This window comes from Rhagoletis pomonella, unplaced genomic scaffold (genome assembly GCF_013731165.1).
Source record: "Rhagoletis pomonella isolate Grant_MI unplaced genomic scaffold, Rhpom_1.0 Rhpom_scaffold_00006, whole genome shotgun sequence".
NCBI lineage: Eukaryota > Metazoa > Arthropoda > Insecta > Diptera > Tephritidae > Rhagoletis > Rhagoletis pomonella.
In genome coordinates this window covers 56,727,987-56,738,660 of record NW_023458560.1, presented here as the reverse complement: position 1 = coordinate 56,738,660, position 10,674 = coordinate 56,727,987, and positions in this window count along the sequence as shown.

The following is a 10,674-nucleotide window of genomic DNA, read 5'->3' as shown; positions in this document are numbered from 1 at the left end:
ATTTTAAAAAGTACAAAAGTACCATTTGCCGATTTTAAGTACAATTTCAACATCAAAAATACTTTTTGTACCAAACGCTCAAATCTCTTCTAGCACTTTGATTCTTAATCCGTTTACATTTAAGTAAATGGATATACCTATATTTCATATTTGCTACAAAACGAAATTATGAATTGTAATTTTGAATGTAAACGTGATTGTGAACAGTAATATTAGTGATGTGCGTAATGGTGATTGCGATTTCTTATCACCGGCGGGTGAAATATCCCTCATCGCTATTTATTTTGAAAATATCTTTGGAAATGCAATTTACCTAATGGCGATCCTGCAGAAATAGAAGTAATTGAGCTATTCGGTGGTTGAAAGTAAAAAAATGTATGTAAATTCCATGCGTTGAAATTATAAATTTCCCTTGAGGATTTCCATTTTATCGATAGTGATCTAATTTTATGCTCATTAATATGAACTGACCTATATAGTGTATTAATGTTTTATCATCATTGTCTTCATCTTTGACAAAATTACACGGTCACCCGGTATTTGTTCAATTTTTTTAAATAATTTTAATTATTTTTATTTTTATAAAATTGTAGCTCATTGTCAAACAAAAACCTTGCAACTAAATCGAAACTTGAAAGAATGAAAAAAATCAACAAAGTTTCATCAAATTTTCACAGTTTTTGTTCAGAATTTGTAGACATGTTTTCGGTTAACATTTTTGTAGCCCATTCATTCTAGTATAATAAGGTGCAAGTTTGAAGTGTCTAGAAAATACCATTGATTTTTTTAATTTTTATACCCGAGCGCACTTGTGCACAAGGGTATTATAACTTTGTTCACATAACGGTTGTTTGTAACAGGCAAAACGAATCGAGATAGATATAGACAAATGTATACATAAATGATCAGAATGAAAAGAGAAATCGATTGAGCGGTGACTGTCTGTCCGTCCGTCCGTCCGTCTGTGCACACGATAACTCGAGTAAAAATTAAGATATCTTAACAAAACTTGGTACGTGTACTTCTTTCGGGCGTAGGACGGATGGTATTGAAAATGGGCAAAATCGGACAATAACCACGCCTACCTTCCATATAACGGTAATTTTCAGAAATACGAAAACTGCGATATTTTAGTAACTACTGAAGATTATTCACTCAAAATTGATATTTATAATAATTTTGAGACGAAAAATAAGAAAATTATAAATTTTTGAAAAATGGGCGTAGCCATGGTTACATGTGTATATCTTGGTAACCGTTGCACCGATTTCTTCCAAACTTGGCACAATTGTTGGCTTTGGTACAGCATACCAAATGGCCGAAAATTTAAAAAATCGGACAATAACCACGCCCACATTCCATATAAGGGTAATTTAGAGAAATACGAAATCTTCGATAAATCAGTAAATATTAAAGCTAATTTATTCAAAATTGACGCTTGCAACCATCAACCAAAAAGTACGTTTATGATAAAATTTTGGAAAATGGGCGTGGCACCGCCCACTTATGATCACATATATGTATCTCGGTAACCGTTCTAGCAATTTGTACCAAACTCCCTGTGGTTATTGTGCTTGCCACATAAAAGCAAAACGTTGAAAATTATTGAAATCGAACTAAAATTACGGCCGCTTTTCATATAACGATAAATTTCAGAAATGCTTGAAATTTCAATATTTCGAAATTTAAGGTCGCTAACTTACTCAAAATTGATACACCCCGTCTTACCATCTAGCGGTAGCTTGCGGAAAGGTGAAGAACATATATTTAATACTTGCGCCGGGTATTTAATGTTCGGCTCCGCCCGAACTTAGACTTTCTTACTTGTTCTGTTTGCGGTGTTGCCCACTTTCTTCCATATAACGAACGTTCGGATTTTATGTTATATGGATGAATGCGCGTGTAGCGTTGTTGTTTTTTATTCCAATATTTTAAATTAAGCTTTATTTTATAGTTTTTGTTAGACAATGATAAATGATGTACACAAATTTCAGTATGGAAGAAAAAGTGCAACACCTTAAACGAAAAAGTTCTCAAAAATCTACGCGAATTGAATGTACTATCTCGATCATTTAAACATCCCGGACTCGCCCACCATTAAAAATGATTATTTAAATCTAAAGTATATATTAAATGATATTTAATATTTGCTTTAGAGATGAAATTTCGACAAATTTGTTTAAACAAAAATGTTAAGCGCATATGCAGAATGTGGAAGCGAGATTCTTCTGCTTGCGTTTCTATGTTTATATCATTTATCAGTTTAAGCACATACGATTAAATGTAAAAAAAAATATTTTTAATCGCGGATCCGAAAGAAATATTTATTAGTTGCATTGAGTTACGCAAAAATAGTGCCGAAAATCAATCGATTGTGCTGAAGGTGCCGGCTGCTTCCGAAAGGGCCCAAAATGGTACAATGCACACTCATTTTCCATCACTGTCACACATACAATCTCACTATTCTGTTGACTTCGTTTTCCCCTTCCGATAACTTTTTGCTTCCGCACTTGTCCAGCACCGCTGTGCAAAGCTTTGCACGCGCAGTCGCCCGCGACACATATGTGCTGATTTGGGCATCCCTAGTTTAAATGGTTTATAACTTTTTTATTTATGCGATTATTATAATAATATTTTTTTTTCTAAATACCTATATTATTGGGAATTTTTTGCAATTAGCTTTGAAAAATGATATCCCGTAAGTGATGTCCATTTTCTGCTTCGCACATACGTGCTCTTTTTAGCATATTTTCCATAACTTTTCGCAGAATTTCGGGTGTAATGGCCATGATTTCATTTCGAATGTTGGTTTGGAGTTGGAGAATGGTTCTTGGTTTGTTAACGTACACTCTTTCTTTCAAATATCCCCAAAGAAAACTGTTAAAAAGAATTCAAACCATATAGCTCATTCGGCGCCACCCAGTATTTACAATAAATTTTGTCGTAAGTTACAGCAATTATTAAAAATATTAGTACTGCTCGAAATTCCTGCCCGATTGCCTGACAGATATCATTTGATAGGTAGGAGACAATACTGATGTTGATCTCACAGATCACGCACAGGCAAATAAATTGCAATAACTACACCGTTTCTTACCGCACACATTTGCACGCTACGCTAATTAACTCATTGCTGGCTCGGTAAAAGCTTTTCGTAGTATGAAATTTATCGGCACGTAAACGAAATATTAATTTTAATCTAAAAATTTTGTCGTGGTCTAAGAGACCAACAACAGTACTTAAGGGTTAAATTGAAAAACTAACCATTTTTTTAAAATAAAAAAATCTAAATATTCGAAAAAAAATTTGTTAAAACAAGAAAAATAAATAAAATGAAAGAGAAAGAAAAAAAATAAGTTTCTAAAAATTAAATGAAATGAAATATTTTTTTTTAACAATAAAATCTATTAAGTAATTAGCAAAAAATTAAATTAAGAAATTTAAAAATTTACCGCTCCCCGAGGATTCGAACCTCGGTTCCCTCGAGTGGATGATATACATCTCCATTTGGAGCATGCTCAAGTGCTTTCTGTCAAAACAGCTTTCCACCATGAAAGCTGTTAAGGGATTTTTTTTTTTTTGGCTGGAATAAACAAAATGTTTGAAACTACTTTGCCTACTGTCTTTCAATTATCTAGAAAAAGAATTGCAACTTGCCAGAATTGACGGGTTAGAATATTTCATTAATTTAATTAAGTATTTTTTTCTAGTTAATTGTAGTTTTCTTTTCTTTTTTTCAAATCATAAAATACTTTGAATTTATTAGTTATTTGAAACGCAAACGCAATTAAAAAGTAATTAATTAGTAAAATAAAAATCGAGAAATAAACTTTCTCCTTGCCTCTTGCCGCGTTGGCTACGCATAAATTTTTAATTGCATTATTATTCCAACTTAATGGCGTATGCATTTTTGATAAAAAAAAATTTATTTGTTTTCACTCTTTCATTCGATTTTTCTTTCTTTTTTGTTGTGTTGACAATTTGTGCCATACATACTCACCATATACCAGTACAAATAAGTACTTGCACATTTATACATTTGTCCCATTTAATTTGAACAACAAAAGTTTAAGTCAATAAAAACCTCTCAGCGTTCGATGTCTCAACTTTTGGCGGCAACTCAATGTTGCTGCAACACACGCCGACGAACGAAACTTTCAATCAACTCGGCTCAACTCAGCAAGTCATTTAATTAATTACGTACAAGTGAAACGCTTGTGTGGAATTCCCTGAAACTTGCATATCATGCATCATATATATATGTATATGTATGTATATTTACATAAGTATAAATGAATTTCAATTTGAGATATGCAGGTGTGTATTACCTTGTATTGCTTAAACATTGGCAATTGCCGTTGCTGTGCTGTTCAGCTTTTTTTCGCCTGTTGCACAATTTGCATCGACAACTGCAACAAATAGTTGCAAATAAACTTTTGCATTAATTAAATGAATACATTTTCACTTACGTGCTGCAAATGGAGGAGTCAAGGAAGAAGAACTAGAAGACGAAGCATGAGAAGCGTGCGATTGAGTGGGTAGAAACTGGAGGAGTGGGTAGAAGGGTATTTGTGCAAGCTAACTTTCACTTTTCAACCGCAACTTTGACAGCATGCAACGGCTTACTGCTACTCATGATGGCTTTCTACTGGCATTTTCGTTGCGCCTAGTTGAGTAGAGTTGAACGTTTACTTTTAATGATTTAAGATTTTATATGATTTACGTACGCGTAGCTCACAACTAACGCAACGCAATTAATCAGTATTAGCAATGATTTAAGTCTTTCAGGACCATAAAGCTATTTAAAAAAAGTTATGATTATGATATGATAAAAAAATATTCCTCCCAAAATATATTCATTAACCTAAGATTTTTTTTCATTCGTCAATTTGGGTAAATAATTCTTTTTAAATTTACATATAATTTAATCTTAAAAATTTGGGTTTTCTCAAATCTATTGTACATAATAGATAGATGTCAGGTTCAAAGCCAAATTTTATTCATCAAACAAAAACTCCCAAAATAATATTTTCCGAAAAAGTTATACTTTTCAATGTCTGGCAATTTTTCAAATTTGAAGTGATAAGTTTGAATGAAATAGTTTTGATAAAAATTATGATTTCTCTGTCACGTTAAATCCGAGATTTTTTTTGAGGTTAGAAAAAAATCGAGACGTGATGGAGCAAAACGGACTTCAGATTCGTGTTCAGCGACCCCAAAAACATATAACAGACTAGGTGTGGTCAAAGGAACCTTTCAACGATTTTTTTTTTTGTGGACCTGTGTAATTTTTCCTAAAGTCCCTGAAATTTTTTTCCAAAAAAAAAAGGGGGAAGTATTGGTTACTAAATTTTTAGTATTTTTGTTTTTAAATGTTTTTCTTAAAATTATAAAAACTTAAGTACACAACCGTCAATAGGCATACAATATTATTTTTTAGAGTGCAGAACTTTTTCGGGAACTTGTTTGCCTTGATCCTAAAGGGGTTAAGGTATTGAAAATTTTATTCCTCTTACTCATTAGTAGATGGGTATTTTTGTCCACTTTTTAGAAGAGGGCAAAAAATGCACATAAAACAGGGACGTATTGGGTTCAAATGTTTTACAAAAATATTTGCCATTAAATTCTACTATACGCTTATGAACACGCCAAAGCTCAAAAGTTTAAGTGCAGCAGGAGAACAATTTTCGGCCAGGAAAGGTTTAAACAAAGGAAATTAAAAATTAATAAACAGGTTACCTGAATCATAATTTTTTTCCACTATCTGTTAGGATTGCATGAGAACTGTAGCTCCTACAAATTCGCAGCTAAGAAAAATTAGAAGCTTAAAGCGGCAAAGGCTTTTCTTAAAGTCTCAATACGACCTTTGTTTTACCGAAATACGGGCTGTCAAAAATTCTCGAAAAATTTGGTAATTTTTTGCTCTCTTAATTTTATTGGGTGTTGTATTATCTGCTTACATTGATAGGTAAAGCCAAGCCAACATTTTTGTGCTTTAATATCGAAACCAGATAAATTTTCGTGAACCCCCACTTAAAACTTTTGAACCGCCATTCTTGTTTCACACCACACCCAAGTCGATTCTCCCGTGAACCCCGATGGGTCCGCCTGGACCACTTTGGGAATTACCTTGACCATTTTGGAAATCACTGAGCTAGAAGATTCAAACGTTTAACAAAAATGTTTCCAGTCGTACTTTACATAACACTGCTAAGAACATCGTATATATAAAATGTAGGATCGAATGATTTCACATGCTGACTTCCCATAAGGATTTGCAAAAGGGGGAGACTGATTTGTGATTTATGATTTATGAACTACGACTTTTGTTTTGCGGGTAATGGCTGTCATTCTTTCCACTTAATTTCGATTTTGCCTTTTGATCTCTGAATGAAGATTTCTGGCTTGTGATTTATTATTTATGATTGACTGTTTCTGACTTTTGATTTCTAGTTATGATTTACGACATTTGTGTCTTATGAATTAAGATTTTTAAATTTTTAGATTTTGACTTTTAATTTCTAATTTCTTACCGATAACTTTTGAGACTTAAGATTTGTTATATGATTTGCATACGTAATTTATGAATTTTGATTATTTATCTTTGATATTTGATTCAATTTTTGTAATATTCGATTTTGACTTTAATTGTGATTTCTAATTATGTGTTTGCGACTTTAGATTTGTGACTTATGGGCTACGATTTAGGATTTAAGAATTTGGTTTTTGATCTCTGCTTTGTAATTATGATATTTTATTTATTAAATATGCTGTGGTAGTCATTAAATTATAGTTTACTTTTTAACCGGCTTCCAAAAAAGGAGGAGGTTATCAGTTTTAAGGTATGTTACCGCATAACTTTGGACCACGTCAACCGATTTCGGTAATTCTTTTTGCATCGGAAAGGTAGTGTCTCAGAGGTGGTCATACTAATCTGGTTAAGATCCGATCAGTGGATCATGAGATATATATATATATATTTTTTTTTATATGAGAGTTGAAGTCGGTTTTTTTTTGCTAAAAATTACTTGTTATTATAACATTTCTGATTTTTAAGTAAAAAATTATGATTATGGTTCTTTGATTTATGATTTAGGACTGTTATATTTGATCTTAAATTTGATTCTCATTTGTGATTTTTTAGTTCTAGTTTTTGATCTCTGACTTATGATTTGGGATTCCTGTTTTTTGCTCTTTTATTTTTGATTTCTATTTGTTGATTTTCGAGTTGTTATTTGGGATCGACGACTCATAGTTTACGAGAGTTTCTAAAGGATACGTGCTTCAATTAATTACCATCAGTGTATGTAGGTCTTGGCTTTATGATTTAAGACTTTAATTTTTTATCCTAAATTTTTATTCTGGCTTTGACATGTCACTTATGAATTTCAATCTTTGATTTTTTAATCATGATTCCTCTTTTGTGACTCATGGTTTACGATTTATGAAACGATTTATGATTTAAAATTTACAAATTATATATATGGATATTTGAATCATGAATTAGGATTCAATTTATTCTATGATTCACTATTTATATTTTATTGAAAGATGATAAAATTTATTCTTTTGAATATAGTTCTCACATAAGAAAGAACTTCAATTTTCTTATATTGAAAATAAAATTAAAATTTCTGTTGAATACTATTTCGAAACGAATTTTCATGCAGAAAAACTGCAAGCATTTCGTTTTTAGATTTGCAGGTGTAGACTAAATGAAAAAATTAGCTGTGAATGTGTCAAAATTAATTCTAAATATAGTAACGTAATTGTAGGAAAAATCAACTCCAACATCATTGCTTTCATGAGTCATCAAGTAAATTACGTCAATCGTTAGAAAGCACATAGGCAGGCGATCAAAAGGTGACCTAATCACCAGAAATTTCTTACACCCTAATGCACATAAGAAAACAAATTATTTTCTCATTGTTTTATTTGGCACTGCCTGAGATGCTAGTTGCCCATGTTCTACTAGAAATAAGCAAAATAATCTAATTGAAATTTTCGCAAGAACAAGCTCAAATTGCCTCTTTGCATAATCATTAACACATTTTCTCAGAAAAATTTTCTCACTTTTTCTTGTCCAAATTTTTTTCTTTTCGCGCATTTTTTCTTTTTTTTTTTTAATATAAAACCTGTCATTTAATTATTTATTTATATGTTTTCACATTAACTGGCTGAGTGCTTTAGTTTCCATCTACGTACATACATACATATCTGCTATTTTTGTCGTGTCTTGTCCACATTGTTTTGTCGACAGACCAAAAAAAAACAACTGAGGCTCTAAATAACACTTAAGCCAGCAAACAAGCAGCGCCTGTTGTCTTTATTCTGCTTGTAGCCGCCGCCGCCATTGAAGGACGTTAAAAATTTATGTCATTCATTAAATTTACATAATCGGCTGCGAAGATGCAAATAGCAGCAGCAGCAGCAGCAGCAAAGTGAATTAATACTTGACCAATATCGCAGCGACTGGGCGTCTAGGTGACTGACGGCATGACTAAGCAGCTTTCTTGCTTTCTTAGATTGGAGTTAGAAAATTTCTCATATTGCAGGTTCTCATTGAAGCTTAAATTGTATCAGCTGGTAGATTATTTACCTAAAAATATTTTTTTGAAAAAATAATCGCATCCTGAGCAGTCGTCGAACATACACACAGACATGCAGCAGTGCGGCCTTAAAATTGTCAAAAAAAAAAAAAAAAAAACTATAACAGCTGCATAAGCCGCATAATTCCATTCGCTCATGCGCAGCTGGTGATATTTTTTTATCATTTCAGGAAATTTGCAAAATATTCTGGTTTGATTTTTGTGGTACGCGTTTTTTTGTCATTCATCCAAAATCATTCCGTTGAATAGAAAATAAAAACGAATGCTGCATTCTGGTTTTTTGTTGCTTTTGTTGTAATATGATGTTATTTTATTTATAGAATTTTTAAAATATTTTACAGAAATTTTATCAAAGTGTGGTATGTACATATATGGTCCTCCGCAATAATGGCACAAATCGAAATTCCAAAAATAATAGATTAGATAAAGATTAGAGACCCGAGACACCTAACAGTAGGGAGGGGGTTTTTTTTTGTTGAAATTTAGAGTTGTGTCGTTATTGCAGAGGTCCAACGATATGTATCTGTGTATGTTAAATAATAAATTTTTGATGGAAAATGCAAATGCGCAATTTTTTCTGGTATTCCGAAAGGGGGCATGAGAAAAATGAGTGCAGCGAAAAATTGGTTAATGATCGGCTACGAAATATGTAAATTTCTAGCCGTGTAAAAGTTGAGGAATAAATTTGATTTCTCATTTCTAGAGGTTTCAAATGCTTACATACGGTGGTGGGCAGACAAATGGGGATGCAATATTTTAACAAGCTTTGACTATTTTGCTTTTGTTTATTTAATGTTTATTTTATTTTTTTGAAAGTATAGCTCACTATCTAACAAAAACCATCTAAGTCGAAATTTCAAAATTTGTTTCAGATTTATAAAAATTCGACGAATTTTAACAAGTGGCCATCAAAACTTAAAGCTTATTACTCAGAATTAAAAACAAATTCTAAGCATGGATTTTTGCAGCGCATTAAATTCTAGTATGTATCATAAAGTACCAGTCTGAAGTAGCTAGAACTTTCCGTTGATTTTTGACAATTATTTTTTATTTTTTGCTGATAGTGTTGTGCATTTTCTTTCATATACTTAAAAAAAATAAACTGTCAAACATAATTTGTGTGGAAAAAATGCATTACACCGTCAACAAAAAAAAAGTTGCCAAAAATCAATGGTAAGTCCTAGCTACTTCAAACTTGCTCTTTATTGTAATAAAATTTAATGTGCTACAAAAACTGTATACCAAAATTTTTTTTCTAAAATTTCAGATAAAAAAGTTATGCGGTAACATACATAAAGACAAAAAAAAAAACAAATAAAAATATATTCCGACGAACTGATAACCTCCTCCTGTTTTGGAAGTCGGTTAAAAAGTTGGGCTGAACGCTGTTTGTTCAAAGAGTAAAACCACAAAAGACTTTTAATTTCGCACGTTAGGAAAAATCTTATGGGCGTAAAAAGTGTTTAGTTTCTTTCCTGAAAGGCTTTTGTAAAAATTTAAAAATAGCTTAAAATGTCTATCCAAGCGAAATATAATAAAAACATTCGAATAAACCTTACAAAAAAATAAACTTGTGTGGCCGTTAGAATGTTAAAATATGACAGAAAATTATTCCCAAAAAAGTTTTCGAGCGTTGTCTCCGGCAGAAATTTTTTTGCGATTAATCAATAAAAGCATACAGAAAGCAATATATTTAAAAATTAAAATATTTTCTCTGGAAGTATGCCTCGTTTTTTTTTTCTATGTAGTAAAAGGTCGCAAACCTATCCTCTTTCTTTATTCCAATCAATATGCCTGTATTAGTAGTAGGCCCTTTTACACAGAAAAATGTTTACTATTTCTTTAAGTAGTTACTTATTAAGTGAATCAAAATGCTTGCAATAACGACGCATGCCATGGCGTATGTCTAATATCAACTTCATCATTAAAAGATTACCGAACATTTAGTAAACGCGAAATTTCGTTACCAAAAATTTCCACTATTTCTTGTAACCGAAATTCTAGGTAAGTTGGCAACGTTTTAATTTATTCAGCAATTCAGCTATGAAGTTTTGTAGAAATTTTG